This window comes from Conger conger, chromosome 13 (assembly GCF_963514075.1).
Source record: "Conger conger chromosome 13, fConCon1.1, whole genome shotgun sequence".
Taxonomy (NCBI): domain Eukaryota; kingdom Metazoa; phylum Chordata; class Actinopteri; order Anguilliformes; family Congridae; genus Conger; species Conger conger.
The window spans coordinates 21571134-21587620 of record NC_083772.1 but is presented as its reverse complement, the minus strand read 5'-3'; the positions used below and the strand labels follow the sequence as shown (position 1 = coordinate 21587620).

General features: G+C 49.0%; 1 protein-coding gene across 2 annotated transcripts in view; it reads left to right on the top strand.

Annotated features, from left to right (window-relative positions):
• Positions 1 to 16487, top strand: part of LOC133108198 (rho guanine nucleotide exchange factor TIAM1-like) — an 82758-nt gene that overhangs the window by 21911 nt on the left and 44360 nt on the right. The gene's annotated exons all lie outside the window — the stretch shown is intronic.

The window sequence follows — 16487 nt, the reverse complement described above, 5'->3', positions numbered from 1 at the left end:
CGAATTGTGTTGAGGGGGCTGGACTTTCCTGAAGGTGTGTGCACCGGGATGGGCTCTGTGTGTGTGCGCGTGTATGTTCGCATGTGTTCGTGGTGAGTGTATGTGTGTGTGTGTCCACGTGTGTAAGTATGTTTGAGAGACTGTGTGTGCGCCTGTCTGTATGTGTGTGGAGTATGAGTGTGTCTGCACGCGTGTATGTGTGTGGAGTGTGAGTGTGTCTGCGCGCGAGTGTGTGTGTGTGTGTGTGTGTGTGTGTGTGTTTGTGTGTGTGTGTGTGTGTGTGAAGTACTTGCCTCCTACTGAGTAGTGTTCAGTGCAATTATGTAGGAGACAGAGGCGCTCCCAGGACTTACAGCAGCGGAACAGACATTCCTGCCTGCAGTCAGGTCCTCTGTGCAGGGTAGATGGAACTGGAGATCCAGGGAGGGAGGGAGTAAGAAAGGGGAGGGTGCAGAGAAAGAGAGAGGGGGGAGAGAGAGAGAGGCACACACACACACACACACACCCCTCTCTACCCCTCAGTACTCATCCTCACATGCGAGAGTCAGTCAGTCTGCTGTGGAGTTTAAGGGAGAGTGTCGGGCCAGGAATGGAGTGTGAGATCTCCCCGCTGGTGATGTGGGAATTTCTCTGCGCCGTCTGAACCGGGGGGAGAGAGGGGGAGGGCAGTGCCGTCTGGCAGCTGCTGACAAGGTATGGCAACTCACCGAGACCGCATTTCTCTTTTTTAATTCATTCTCTCACTTTGCTGTTTCTGCTGTTTTTTAAGGGCTGTGTGTGTGCGCTATTCAGCTGTCTAGAGCAAATGGTACCTTGGCTTCCGTACCCCTCGCTCCCCATGGAGGTGTTAAGATCCTGAAAGAGAGGGCTTTTCTCCCATCTGCTGCTCTTTTTTTGGGAGGGGAGAGCCTGGTATTGAGGGGAAGGATTTCACTAAAACACGCGTGTTGCTTTGTACGGCCGTGTCACGCCGTCTTTAGTATGTCTGTTTTCGAAGTTGTGCATGCAGACAGGTACCCTTGCAGGTGATGTGGAGATCACTTCCTGAGGTGGTTTGCGTATGTGTGTGCGTGTGTGCGTGTGCGTGTGCGTGTGCGTGTGCGTGTGCGTGTGCGTGTGCGTGTGTGTGTGTGTGTGTGTGTGTGTGTGTGTGTGATCGTATCGCTCTGCTGATTTGGCATGTTTCCCCTCCGTAGCGACGCGTTTGGGGGACGTGTGTTACCGTGGGGCTCTGGGGCAGACCCCATTATGCCAGTCACTGATCCACAGGAGACAAAACAATGCCGTCTGTGTGAGCACACCGTTGTAATGACAATGCAGGGAGAGTGGGGGTATTGTGAGGCAGTGTGTGGGGGGGGGGGGTGTATGAATTGCAAATTAGAATAGGTGGTCAAAGTCAAGGAGCGCTCATGGAGCGCGACTGGGGGGCGGGTCGAAGCAAAGGGCATTTTTACATGTCTCCATACAGGCGTGTGTGTGGTTGTGTGTGTGTGTGAGCATCTGTGTGTGTGGCTGTTAGTCTATGTGGCTGTGTGTGTGGCTGTGAGTGTGAGGCTCTGTGTGTGTGTGTGTGTGTGTGTGTGTTTTTGTTTTTGGTGGGGGGTCAGTCGCCAGGTGGATTGTAGTGTTTACTGTTTGGGGCTTATCTGCTCAGGATCAGCGTTCTGGTTCTCAGCCGTCCCTCAAAGGGGGCTGTGCCCCATCAGACCCCCCCCCTCAGTCTCAGTCTCAGGTGTACCTCACTCGGGTATCTCTGCACTTCCATTGTATTGTGTTTGTTTGATTTGCAGATGTTGTGTATTTGTTCATGGTCAACTGATCACAGAGTTCAGAAGCCTGTTGGTGGCAGTTAATTAAGCTCAGATTGTCTGGTGAATTTCTAAATGTTGCAGTTTCTGACACTGTTTGGGTGAATTTATTAAGTTCAGCAGAGTTACTGAATCTGAACCAGTATGGGTGAAATCACGAAGATGGTCAAATGTTGTCAGTTGCCGTTTCTAAAAGGGACCGCCATGTGTGGAACTACAGCCAAGAGAGTAATGTCATGGTCACTGTCGATATAGTGAGGCATGTGGCTCCTTTAAGAAGGAAATCATTCCCTTAATCTCAGCCTAACTGATCCTGAGTCATGATCACTGGGTCATAAACTCTGCTTATAGATGTTCGTTTTGTGGGGTTCTTTTTATCATAGTCCTTTGTAGGAAAAGTTCAGTGTAATTTCTTATCTTTAGATGACTTTTTTCCGGAACATTTTTTTAAGAGGGGAAGCATATTTGTTCCTATATAATTTCGCCGATTGAGGCTAATACCTTCCGCTCGTGGTAGATAATGTAATGCGGTAAGGGTGATGGTATGAGTTTTTCCCCTTGTTGGCGCTGGCTGTTGGATCGTGTTTGGAGGGTGTGCGGCAGACTTAATGAAGCCCTGTGAGCAGTCCGCTGTTCGTTGAGTGGTTCTGCTGCCCGGACATGCAGCAGAGTCTAAGTGAGCATTGTTCCTGCACGTTTCACAGTCTGTCTCCCGCAGAGGAGAGGGTGTGTGCGTGCGTGTCTGCGTGCTTCGGGGGGTTAACTGTGCCTGTGTGTGTGTGTGTGTGTGTGTGTGTGTGTGTTAGGGGTTAACTGTGTGTGTGGGTCACAGCACCAGCGCTGCACATCTTGAGCAGATATGAAGGAGGGTTGTTGGCTCATCCTGGGGGGTGGGGCAGGCTCCCTTGCATATTGCACTCAACACACACACACACACACACACACACACACGCACATACACAGACAGATGCATGCAAATAGCTCAAAACAAATGAACAAGCGCAGCCAAACTCAATGCACAAAGAATCATCAGCATCCAGCAGCAGCCACGCAAAGTCCCTGTCCTTACTGCTACTGAAAAATAGAGACACCATGCATTCCATTACTGACACACAGTGTAAAACACACTCACAGGTCCACATTTCCCAAATTCATTATAAAAGCCCAAATATATAGATGTCCTTCACGTACAGGCATGTGTAGCTGGGTAATTTATTTGCACATCACTGTTTTACAGTCTATTGTTCCCCTGGAAGGGATGGATGGCACAGTTTTACCTGCCTCTTCAACACCTCATCACCATACCTGAGTACCCACATCCACTCTACGGTGTTCACCCAAACATGAACCTGCCCAAAGTACCCACAAAACTCCCACTGTTTGAATCACTTAAAATAATTAGTCTTTTAAAAATGATATTTAATAACAGGAGCATTTTACTGCAGGGAACATTTAGAGTGAAACTGACCGCATACTAAAATGTAGTCATTTATATACAGTATATTAAAAAAGCGTTGATGCGACATGATTTCCCATGTTTTTTTCTGTCTAGCACAATGAAGGTGTGACTTTTTGGTGGGAGGGGGGTCTCCCTGTTCCTGTTGTCACTTCAGCAGCACTAAGCACCTGCTAAGTGATCACTTCCTTAGGTATTCATTGGATACGGAAAGGACAAATTCAGTGCACCTTTATTTCACCAGGAACGTCCCTTGAGATTAATAATCTCTTTTTTGAAGGAGACCTGGCCAAGACAGCACACCATTACCAAGTTAAGAGTGTAAGAAGTGAGAAGAAATGCACATATAATACAGTGTAGAGTGGACAAACAGTTCAGTAGTAGATCCAGCTTAGTGCCCTCTTCAGTCACACGCTCATTTCTCATGGCTTTGAACTTGCCTAAAGTCACGAGTTTATTAAGATATGGAGAGTTTTCTTGTTCAGGGTCACATGTTTACATTATATTTAGCTGACACTTTTATCCCAAGTGACTTAGTCGGTCAACAGAAAAGATCAAACGCATTCACACTCTTTCCTTTTCAATGAAGCGCCACGTCAGCCCCCACCCCCCACCCTACTCTCCCGTCGAGGGTCAGGGGTTCGAGGGGTGAGCAGCCACCCCATGTGACCCGGAGGGGTTGTTTTAAAAGAGGCCAAAATCAACGGCGAAAACGAAAGGCCAATCAAACGAAACCGGGCGGCGCAAAGAGGAACGTGAGCGCACAGAGACAGCCGAGGGGCGGGCCGGGGGGGGGTGCTGTGGCTGTGGCTCTCTGATGGAGCGGGCTGTTACCGTGCTGCAGGGGGGGACGCTGTGGCTGTGGCTGTCTGACGGAGCGGGCTGTTACTGTGCTGCAGGGGGGGGCGCTGTGGCTGTGGCTCTCTGACGGAGCGGGCTGTTACTGTGCTGCAGGGGGGGGCGCTGTGGCTGTGGCTCTCTGACGGAGCGGGCTGTTACCGTGCTGCAGGGGGGGGGCGCTGTGGCTGTGGCTCTCTGACGGAGTGGGCTGTTACTGTGCTGCAGGGGGGGTTGGGGAAATTAAAGGCCCTAATTAGAGACTGTGCTCCAGAGAGGGGTCCAGGGGCAGAGGGGCGGGATGTTTCTGCCCTGGCTCACTGCAGCTGTGCGTGGCCGAATCGGGGGGCCATCGCGGCTCCCTGCACAGCTCCCTGCACAGGCCGCCCCGCTGCGGCGGGGTCCCCCCCGGGTCCGGGGTACAGGGGGTGGGGCCCTGTGGCCCCCGCCTTCATTTGGATAACTGATCGTGCTAATTTACTGCCCTGTCTCGTTCCGGCTGGAGGTAATAAAAAGCAGCTGTCTCAAAGCAGATGGCTGTCTCTGAGAACGCACCTCAGACCGAATGCTTCTGCACACCTTGGGGAAACACGACAGCCGTGTCGCGGAGGTTTACAGTTAAACCTCGCACAGAGCGGCACTTTGTCATACGTTTGCGCTTTTTCAGTATAATGGTTTAATCATCCTTAAGTTCCATCCTTAAGCTGGCATTCTCAACAGCTGGCAGAAATGGCAGCTTTGATACGTCTGCGATTTTCCGTTACCTCCGATGGATCTGTTTCTTTCAGAGAGAAATGAAAGGGTGGAGTGGGGAGTGGGAGCTGGGAGAGTTTGTGTCCTGTAGAGGAGTGGGAGAGCGGGAGCTCTTTCCTGGTATTGACCCAGTTGTTGCGAGCGTGTCTCTGGCCGTGCGTCCGTGTTTTCGGGGGTTGTGTAAACGGAGGCGCGGTGTTACAGTCTGCCAGCAGAAGGGAGATGGGGCTGTGGTTCCCGCTCACTGACCTGGAAGGGACAGGCTTTGTGGAGGGAGATTTAGAGCGCACGCCCTGGCTCTCCCAGGACCTGGGTGTGTTGTGTGCGTTTCCCCCCCCGCTTCCAGTGGCTTTTGTCATTTGCGTTTCGCCTGAAACGAAGGTCTGCCCTACGCTCTGCTGGGAAAAAGAAGAGCCCAGGAAACAATGGCTCTGTCCCGTGTTATTGCCCTCTGTAAATGACTCGCTCAGTATGGTACCCCACTGTGAGCTCAGTCCTGTCGCTGTGCTGCTTGCCCCCTGCATTCTCCAGGTGCCTTGTGGGTCGAGACCGTGCTTGTTTTTTTTTTTTCTTGTTTTTTTCCTTTTTTTAGTAATTTCTGCACTTGTAGGTCACGTTGGATTACTCCTCCTCTTGGCACGTCAACTTTATTTTTTATTCAAAATCATAATTCACAAGACTAAGGGAAGAATATAACCGAAACTAAATAAACATTCACAAGTTCAGACTTGTTTTAAGACGAGACGAAGTACAGACACGGATGGATGCACAGACTAACAGGGAGAGATGGGAAAGGTGAGAGAGAGTGAGAAAAGAAGAAGAAGAAGAAGGGTGGGTATATCCTGTACATTGTGGATAGAGCCTGTGCATTGTGGCTCTTCATGTGCATCGTGGGTAGAGCCTGTGCATTGTGGCTCTCCCTGTGCATCATGGGTAGAGCCTGTGCATTGTGGCTATCCCTGTGCATCGTGGGTAGAGCCTGTGCATTGTGGCTCTCCCTGTGCATCCTGGGTAGAGCCTGTGCATTGTGGCTCTCCCTGTGCATCCTGGGTAGAGCCTGTGCATCGTGGCTCTCCCTGTGCATCGTGGGTAGAGCCTGTGCATTGTTAATGTTGAGCGACGCCTCGTCTCGCGTGAGAAGCAGAAGGGGAGCGTTCCTCCTGCTCCTTTGAGCGTAATGTCAGTTGTGAGCCTGAGGAAGTCGCCGGGAGGTTCTGGGGCCTGAGAGCGGTGGTGTTCGCCGGTGTTTTGCCGTATCTCTTACACCTGCCTGTGCGGGGAAGTCAGGCTCCAGCTTGTCACGTTGCCTCGGAGATAAAAGAAGAAGAATAATCCCCTGCATCATCATGTTACCCGCCTCTTGTGAAGGAATTGTATTTGTGCATGTCTAATCTCTGCAGAGGAAGTAATTGCGTTTAGCTTAAACTTGTGAGTTTCAGATTCACAGGGCATCAACTTACTTTCTGCCTGTTTTTAAGATCTGGGGTTGCATTTTTTCCCCCATTGAAAAAGAGGCATCTCTTTGGGTCATTTTGGGGATGTGAAACTGAAGGTATCGGTTACATTACATTACATGTTATTTGGCGCTTTTATCCAAAGTGACGTACAGTTGATTAGACTAAGCAGTGGAATAATCCCCCCTGGAGTAATGTGGGGTTTAGGGCCTTGCTCAAGGCATGCTCATGACAGCCCCACCCATTGTATGGTTTGTGAAGCCTCACCCTTCCCTCACCAGCTCCCGAAACCTTTTAGAGTCTTATCTACCTCTGGCATTGTTGCTGTTAATATTAAACCTAGTTTAGTTACTCAGGTGGAGATCTGTCTCAAGGGTTACAAAGGGGCTGATCCCCCCCCCCCCCCCCCCCCCAAAAAAAAAAAACCCTGCTCCGTTTGACATAGCCTAACACTTGTTTCAGATCTGGTGCAGTAACACATGGAGAGTGTTGACTCAGCAGTAGTCAAATCTCACCTCCTTTTGTATGAAACCAAATGTTTGGGGATGGGGGGCGGGTGGTTCTGTGTTGGGGGTGTTGTGTGCTGTTATACTTTTCCAGTCCTTTCCAGAGCAGGTTATTTGGAATGTTTTTTTCTTTCAAAAATTGTTACACCAGTGTTAGAATATTCAGTTAGTTAGCAACATTAGAACTTTAGAATGTTCAGTTACAAACATTCCAATCACATATTTGTGATGTCACGCCTTAAAGGGTCAAAGGAGCACTTTGTTTGCCCCTCTCCCCCTCCCCTTCCCCCTCCTCCATTCTCTGTTCCCCCCTCCATCACCACACTCAACGGAAGACCCCTGAAATCTCTCTCTGGTCTCAGGGGAGGTGCCAGGGCTTGTCCTGCACTTCTCATTAGGAGCATTTAAGGACTTCAAAGGCAGCCGATCAGCTGTGGAACTGTCCCCTGGATGGTCCCCTCCCCCGCAGGCCTTAGTCCAGAATCATGCAGGTTGGGCTAATTACAGAGTCTAAACTGCCCAATGGTGTGCTCCTGCTGTTGTCCTTGACCCAAGGCACTGGCCTCAGAACTGGAGCTGGTCCCCGGGCACTGCACTGTGGCTGCCCACTGCTCCTAAGTACCTAGGATAGGTCAAATGCAAGGAATTCATTTCATGACCTTAGAATGAATGAATAAATAAATAATTCAGTCTGGTTTTATATGTGGAAGCTGTGCGGAGCTGCAGTTTGGATTCTGTGGCTCCAGTGTGTGTGGGTGTGGGTGGGTGTGTGGGTGTGGGTGTGTGTGTGTGTGTGTGTGTGTGTGTGTGTGTGATATGTGGAAGCTGTGTGGAGCTGCAATTTTGGTTGTGTGGCCCCTCATGCCCTCTGTGTGCCTGTGCCTCCCTGTCTCTACTCACAGGGCCTGATCTCAGAGACCGAGCTAGAGATGGAATGTGTGATAGCCACAGCTCAGCAGAGAGAGAGAGAGAGAGAGAGAGAGAGAGAGAGTGTGTGTGTGTGTGTGTGTGTGTGTGTGTGTGTAGGGGGTGACAGGTTACCTGGGGTGAAGATGGGGGAAGGACAGTCTTTCTTTGATTGAAAAAAACTTATTTTGTGCTTTCACTTCCCGTGTTTGCGTAGTAATTTCACACTTCATCAGACAGGGCTCTTGCAGACACATACACACACACACTGCAGACTCACTCGTTCTGTTAAAAGGCTCGTAGCCTTCCCTGGTCTTCTCTCCCAGTCCAGCGCTCTCTGTAGAGCTGTGTGCAGTAAAACATACAGGCAGGCATACACACACACACACGTGTACACACGCACACGCAAACACAGACACACACACATATACGCACTCACACCCACACATACACCAGATTCCACTCTTAAATGATTGCATACAATCAGACCCAATGAAGCATACCGGGACATGAAGCATACATCTGACAGGACCGCGTGTAACCTGTCAGTGTTACGCAGAGTGATTTGAGCGTCCAGCGTGCGTGTTAAATTGGGCAGGCAGTGTTTAACCGCGTCGCTCCACCGCGTCATTCAGAGATGGATTACAGATTGGGGCCGTCAGGCGGGGGGCGCAGGGGCGGCCACGGTGCGCGTGATGGGGCGGGAGCTGCGATGGCCGCGCCGTTTATTTAGTCCCAGAAATACGGCGTGCATGAGATCGTAAAGAGAGCTGGCAGAGAAGGTTTGGGGCGGGCACAGAGCGATGACCCATGTGACCTGTACAGGCTGGTTTAACTCGTTAGCAGGTCCAGCTGATTTTCCAGACTTTGGGGGCGGGGAATGGATCGTGATGTATCCCCTCATGTAATTGGTCACCTTCAAGATCAATGTTTTTTCTTCTTCAAAATGTCAGAGCCTTGGAGCCCTTTACATAATTTTCTTTATTTCTATTTATCTTTGCCTTTATGTATTTATTTCTAGTTATACGAAAGGACCATTTAAGTTTTACCTTCAATGTATTTCCATATGTCCCAGTGTTCCAGCTGGTTTATTTGTGAACATTATACTGTGTTTCAGTTCTGTGTCAGATTCAGGACCAATCCCACTCTCAGAAATGAAGTGACAGTGGAGGTACATTTGTGTTCTTCAAGGATCAAATTGTGCCCTGAAAGTACAGTAATGTTCTCTTTGGGTACAAACAAAGTATGCTTTCCAGACAAAAAACACATTCATTATATATTGCTAGCTAGGTGTACAATGTTATGTACCTATAGGGTACCGCCCCAGAGACAAGCTTTTGTACCCTTTTTCTGCACTTTTGTACCTTTGTCTGAGTACGCGTTGCGTGTGCCAGTTCCGTACACTCCCTGTAACAGCCCCCAGCTGCTTCTCCTGCTCCGTCTCTAAGGTTACAGCTCCAGTTCGCAAGCGAAAGCTAATCCCCTCGTAAAAGAAGAAACAAAGAAACAAAAAAACGGGATCAAACCTTTATTGTCAGCAACTTTCCAGAACAATCCGTAAAGGCAGATTTGGACAGAGAAACTGATGCTAATAAAACTAAAATGTATTTATTTTTGTTAGAAAATGAAACTGGATGGAAAATGTTAAACCCTGGAGTTACCTTGGTGTGTACCTCGTGTGTACCTCGGTGTGTACCTCTGTGTGTACCTCGGTGTGTACCTCTGTGTGTACCTCGGTGTGTACCTCTGTGTGTACCTCTGTGTGTACCTCAGTGTGTACCTCTGTGTGTACCTCGGTGTGTACCTCTGTGTGTACCTCTGTGTGTACCTCAGTGTGTACCTCAGTGTGTAGCAGTGTGATGAGCGCATTCATGGTGTTCTGCACCAATGGGGGAGGTGTGAGGTCCGGTCATTCACACGTGTGAGGCCAGAGAGTACCGGATGAGATGAGGTCCTAACTCACTGCGGTCATTAAAGATCCCCTGACACTCTTGGCAAAAGAGTAGGGGGCTCCCTGGTTTCACTTTGAGTGTCGAAAAAAGCGCTACATAATCTGTCTCTATCTAACTGAACAGTTATAATCCCTGACTTTCTGAAAGGCCACACCATGGACTGAGGCAAAGCTAGATAAGCCTCCATTTAAGAAAATAAGCTTGCAGTTCACCAGAGATAACAAAGCTTTTGTAAGGGCAGCTATGCAGTAAAAGAACCTCGATCCATTCGCATTTAGGGTACCAAAGATTCAGTCTAGAATGGGGCACAGGCGATACCAGACCCTGGTTGAAATATGGTTTGGATTCAAATATTTTCTGTGCTCTATTGATCTTTCCTGGTGCTTTTGCGCCTGCAATGGGGAGCAGATTGGCGGGCTTTCCACTTTTGGGATCATTTAATTTGATCCTGGGACTGGTGACTTCACCAATGCCTCAGTGAACTTCATTTCCCATCATCCCCTTTGAGTGACCGTCACTTGGTTTCGAAACCTTGATGAAGGTGTCACACTGAATTGTGTTGGTTTTCATGTCCAAGTAAATGTATTTTTCCTCATTTTTCACATTCAATACGGCTGGAGTTTTTTCTTTTTAAGCCCTTTTCTCCCTGAGGGAGAAAGGTATCGTGTTCTGTCCACCTGTGTCAGTGGAGGGCATGTGGAAGAGAATGCGTGCTCTCTAAGTCGCTCTGAGCAAAGGTGTGGGCTGACAAATCATGCGATGCCATTAACGTGCTAGCAGAAGGCTTACACGTGAGGGGTTACTGCCTGCAGGTTTTTTTAAACAAAGTATACTTTTAAAAAGCTGTAACGAAGTATGACAAACAGGCAGACTGGTTTTGAGGGGGAAAAAAAGCCATTGTAGATCTTCATATTGTCACTGAAGAATTATACACAGACAAGGATGCCCTACTTTTTGCAGAGTCTTTCCTTTTTAGCGAATGCCATACCCCCACCCCTCCAAAGCCCCCCCATTTTTAGACTCCTAGTGAGTGGTTCTCTCTGTCAGACGCGGTCCTTGGGAACTGAAAGCAGCCTGGGGGGGCTTGGGTTAATGGGTCTCTGCTCTCACGGTCGTGACATATAGGTAGAGCTGAACAGACGCTTCAGCTAGCCTGAACCGCCTGTGTTTTAGCTGAAATACCGCCATAAACACCAGAGATATGTGCAGACGGATCCCAGTCACGGAGGAGGAAATGCCAGCTTATACCTTTCCGTTTTTACAGCGTAAGAAACCATTCGTAAGCCATCAGGTAAAAGCGAATGGCTTTTTCCCCTTTCCACATAAACCTGGAGATCAGCTGTGGAATGTCTTTCCAGGTGCTTCTCTGTCCTCTCAAAGCTCTGCTTTATTGAAAATCCGTACGGCGGGTTTTGGCTCTGGGGCAGAAATGTCATTGCGCCTCAGATCTTGTCCTTGACACCTCTGCATTGTGAGGGGTTTGACATCCAGGAGGCAAGGGGGGCCTCAGGACGGACTCACTCCACACGTGTCCCAGCGTGCTTTGGTATTCGGTTTAAGTGGTCTTCCGTGACAAATGCCCGAAACGACCGTGTGTGGAGGCCCCTCCGGAATACCTACGCTGGGAGACGCAGCCCATGCTGGGAATTCTACCTGGAAAAGGTGGGAAAGGTGAAGCAACCGGAATGATGTTTGAAAGGTGTTTATTTTCTGGATGTCACGGTATTCTCACACATCCCAAATATGATTGACACTTTAAAATTAATGTGTGCGCCGACAGACTTTTGTTTAAAAAGTGACACGTTGCAAAGCTTTTAGAGCAAATTGTTAAACTTTCTTTCTACAGGTTTGCCACTAAAGCGTGTGTTTTAATTGTTGTTTTTTTAATATAATTTGGGTGTTTTGGAGCAGCTGTTTCAGTGGCTGCTAGAAAATTACCATTTTCCAGTTTCAAATATTGCTCAAGCCCGTGTAAGATCGATGTTGTCAATGTTAGTTTGGTTGGTGCATAGCTGTGGCCTGCTGTTGTATGTGTACGTGCTCCATACTTCACATTTAGAGTGCGTAATGTCCCATTACAACGACGGACAGAGTTGGACAAAGTGTTTAGATGCAGAAGAAAGAAAGTCGATCCGCCAGGGAAATTAAAGAAAGAAAGAAAATGAAGAGATTAAATTAAAACGAAAGCAGTGTGTTCAAGAGGCCTTCTGTGGGCACTTTGTGGTGCCAGAACTTTTGTGTTTTCACTTTGTCTTTGCTCTGCCTCTGTATCTACGGATGTTTTACTCCAATGTTCATGGCTCTGTGGTGACTCCTGAAATGTCCGGAGAGACGCACAAACACCAGGCAGAGTGAAAAAGAGTAGAGACTGTGAACACCTCCCACACTTGATGTAATGCTCCAAAACCAACGTTTTAATGTGACAATAGGGCTGGCATACCCAGCCTTTGTCAGAACAGACTTCCTTTGGTTGGTAACTACTCAATATACTCTCCCCTCCAGGTGTTTTTCCCTTCCCCAACTGTTAACCAGACTCTTCCAACAGCGGGAGAGAGAGTCTTGTTCTCCAACTGCGGAGAAAACACACATTCTTTAGAGAGGGATTTACATTAGAGCGTCTCGAGTTCCTCCCCCGCATTGTGGAAATATGTTTGGGCTCATTAATGTGATGTGGGCTTTTATCTCCTGTTTGTGCTGGGACTGGGTCATAATGTACCTCTCTCTGAAAGCCTGCCTCTGTGCCGCTGTCCTCGGCCTATCAGGGCGCTCGTTTGTGAATGTCGGCCTATCAGGGCGCTCGTTTATGAATGTCAGCCTGTCACAGCAAGCGTTTGTGAACGTCGGCCTATCACAGCGAGCATTCGTGAATGTCGGCCTATCACAGCGAGCGCTTGTGAATGCCACCGACCTTGTTGTGATGTGGGTCCCCTGCTGAGATGAAGGTGGCTCTATTGTTGGGCCCCCTGGGGCGGGGGGGGGGGGGGGGGGCTGTCGTGGTTTTGGGGCAGGCTGTGGGGCGGGTGGGAGCTCGTCTCATGGAGGTGGTGCACTGTGGGTAATCTGTCTCACAATAAGCCCTTTATTCCTCCTCAGTAGAGAGCCGGGGGTTGGGGTGGGGGGGGCAGGGCCCTGCTACAGTTATTCTTCCTCTCCCATCATTAGTACTGTACCGCTGAGAATCCCACTCCCTCTCCCCCCTCCGAACGTACATGTTCTACAATAGGTCACTCACCTCTTTCCTGCGAAGAGAGCTGAACGGGGCTTCTTGTTGGTTGTTTGAGGCGTTAGTTTTATATATACTCATACTGTTGTGTAACATGGTCCAACATGTCACAGTCTATTTTAGTTTTTCCAGTGTATTTGGCGTTTCTGACAGCACATTAAACACTACAGCTCTTTTCTCTGTTTTTCTTCCTTCCTTCAGGGCTGTACTCTTAACGTTGAACGACACGGCGAGTGTGTAATCTGTTCTCCGCAGGAACTATCGGTTAAATCACGCGGGATGTTTTAATTCAGATGAGCACATTTGGCACACCACTGTTCATTTATTAGAACTAAGAAGCTGAATGTAGATTGTGTGCCTTATGTGGCTTAGACTATTAAACACCAAAAAGAGCTACAGTATGCAGGGAAGTTCCTCATGAAATATATTTACCCTTTTTCTGCCCCGAAAGTTGAGCCATTGCCCCCATTTTATTTAGGAGAAGAGGGCTGATCCAGGAGGTATAAGGTGGTGTGGACCCTTTCTGTTTTCTTATTCACTGGTTGTTAGGCTGCAGTGTTTGAGGCTGTCTGGTTGTGCCACAGAGGGGACGATTATTCTCTCTCTCTCTCTCTCTCTCGCTCTCTCTGTTTGTAGCTACAGGGAGTTTTATCTTTCCTAAATTAGCTCCCACTGCTGATTACATAAGACATTTCTGTGTGCCCTCCAGTCACCTACTGCACTGTCCAGAGAGAGAGAGAGAGAGAGAGAGAGAGACAGAGAGAGAAGTGAGACAAGTGGAGAGAAGGACGAAGAAGGGAATGAAAATGAGAGAAGGAGAGATACAGGGAGAGGGAGGAAGAGAAGGGGAGAAAGGGAATGAAAACGAGAGAACGGGAAGAGAAAAGGTGTGAGAAGGAGAGATACAGGGGGAGTGAGGATGGAGAGGTAGAAAGAGGGAGGGAGAGATGAATAGAAAGAGAGGGGCAGGTGATACAGGCAGATATAGGATATGGCAGGGACAGGGTGGGCTAGGGGACCGGTGGAACCTTTGTTTGTTAGTCCAGTGTGCAGTGGGACCTCTGCCAGCGCTGCACCAGCCTGAGTGCCTCCCTCACTTTATTCATTCAGGCTTTTTCCCTGCTGGTGTTTTCTCTTCTTCTGTTCCTCTCTCTCCCTCTGACACACTCTCTCTCTCTCCCTCTGACACTCTCTGTCAGTGAAGTTGTGGTCGGGTTGAATCAGCCTCAGAGGCTGTGCAGTGTGGCATGTACCTGAGTGGGAGTGTGTGTGTGTGTGTGTGTGTGCGTGCGTGCGTGCGTGTGCAAGATGGGGGGGGAGCAGAAGAACAGGGTCAGCGCTGGTATGCGTAACGCACTGTGAGACGCCCCACCCCAGCGTGTTAGGAAAGTGAGCCTTTCTGTTTGCCAGCCAAGCGAATAAAGCGTCTGACTCCCCCCTGGGCCTGTGGATCTCTGCTCTGACATCACCTGCCTGTGCTAACCCCAAACAGCGTCTCTAAGAAAAGCTCCCTTACCCCAGTCAGACTCCGAGACGTCAACAATAACATGGCTTTGCTGCCAGCCAGCCTGCTCCCCCGCTGATTTCGATTACCTCAGTGCTAACTGGCGGGTTTCCACGGCGTGTTTACTCGCGCTCCGCCTGCCTCTCATCACGTTCAGCACCGCTACGCGGTGATAACGGCAGCCGCTCCCGTCCGGGAGGAGCTGTTCTCTTAAACAGCCGCTTCTCTGGCAGGAAACAGGACCATGATAATAATAATAATCTGTTATCTTACCTGACGCTTTTATCCAAAGCGACTGACAGTTGATTAGACTAAGCAGGGGACAAACCCCCCCTGGAGCAATGTGGGGTTAAGGGCCTTGATCAAAGGCCCAACAGCTTTGTGGATCGTATTGTGGCTACACTGGGGCTTGAACCAGCAACCTTCCGGGTCTCAGTCATGTACCTTAGCCACTAGGCTGCATGCTGCCCTGATCTGCTTCACTGGGGGGCACTGATATGCCCTGCCACTCACACTGGCTCTAGAGGAACCACTTGGTACAGGCCCTTCCCTGTTACTCTGTCTACTCAAACCTGAGGGTCTGTGCTCTGAACACTGGGGCAGTGTGGTGTGTTCATGGCAATGTGCATCGCTCAGTCCATTCGTACAAACACTCGAACGCTAGCTTGTGTATCATGAGCTGTTGTACACCAGCATGCAGATTTTACTTTTCATTTTTAAAACGTCTCCAGCTGTGTAATAGTGCAGAGGAAAATGGAAAAAGCATAAAAATATAATTACCTTGAAAAAAAGTACAACCTGGAAAAAAATTCTTAAAAGGGCTGCCGTATGAACATATTTTGGTGTAAGTGGCTAGCTGTAAACTGTATCAATCAGTGAAATCTGCTAGTCAGTGTTAATAGGCGTAGCAACATAGATGCCATTGTTCTTAAAGTCGTAAGAACTTGTTTTCGACAATGTTTTGTTTGTCTTTATTATATTTTGGTGGTTTCTTACACTGTTTTACTGTGTTTGAGTGTTTCAGCTCTCTGTGATGCAGGCTGAAAGCACCTGGCACATTTAACAGTGACATTTCGCTAAAGACAACAGGAGAACTGTTAGTGGGAGGAGCGCATCAATGCCATCGACAGCTAGCTAAACAAAGCCATGTAGCTGTATTGACCAGTCCTTATACGCATGCACTCTCTTACCTGTCTCAGCCCAGGGTCTGGATCCTGCTGTGTGGAAATCAATTCAGTCAGCAAAGGAGCAGAGCAGGAAGAGTTTAAATAGAAAGCTTTAAATGTGAGAAAAGGACTTGGTTTAGAGAGAAAGCGAGGGAGCGAGTGCTATTTTTCTCTTTCGGAAGGAGACTACTGGCCGCCGTACTGGCTGCAGCTGGGTGTGGAGATACTGAACACAGTTGAAACATTGATGAGCACACTAAGGAGATGTGCTCCTAAATCAGTTTTCAAGAAAAAATGCACCCAACATGGGAACACTGTAGAGCCCTGTAAATAGAAATAAATAAATTACCTCTGCAGTCAAAGTGTCACTTATTTACTGGCTCCGTGCTGCCTGTGTTAGGCTGCGTTAGCATGTCTGTGGTGTCCCGTGTGCGTGTAAACATGCCAGTATCGCTCTGCATGTGTGGTCCCCTTGTGCTACACCCTGGTCTTTAATCCCGCGCTTTACGGCACAAACCGCGTGTAATCCTCCGTCAGCAGGTGCTGAGAACGCCGAGCGTTCTGATTTCACGTTCTCCCTGTGACGCTGCCTCAGAGGATAATTTCACACACCCTGGGAATCGCACTTTTAAACGTTGAGCGTTTGAGGCCGGATGCGCTGCGGAGCCAGACGTGCCGGCTACGCAGCGAGTGGGATACATGAGAGGCCCGGTGTGCTTTCACGCGTTCACACGCTCTCGCCTGCAGCTCACACACTCACAGCAGCATCAGCTGTCTGAACACACACACGGGGCCACACTCCACAAAATGATCTGTGCTCAAAAGCAACCCTCTTCATCTCATTTGATTTTCGGGATGCATTTTCGCCTCATTACAAGACATTTATTTCTGTCAGAAATGTGATGCGCTGAATGATTCCTCA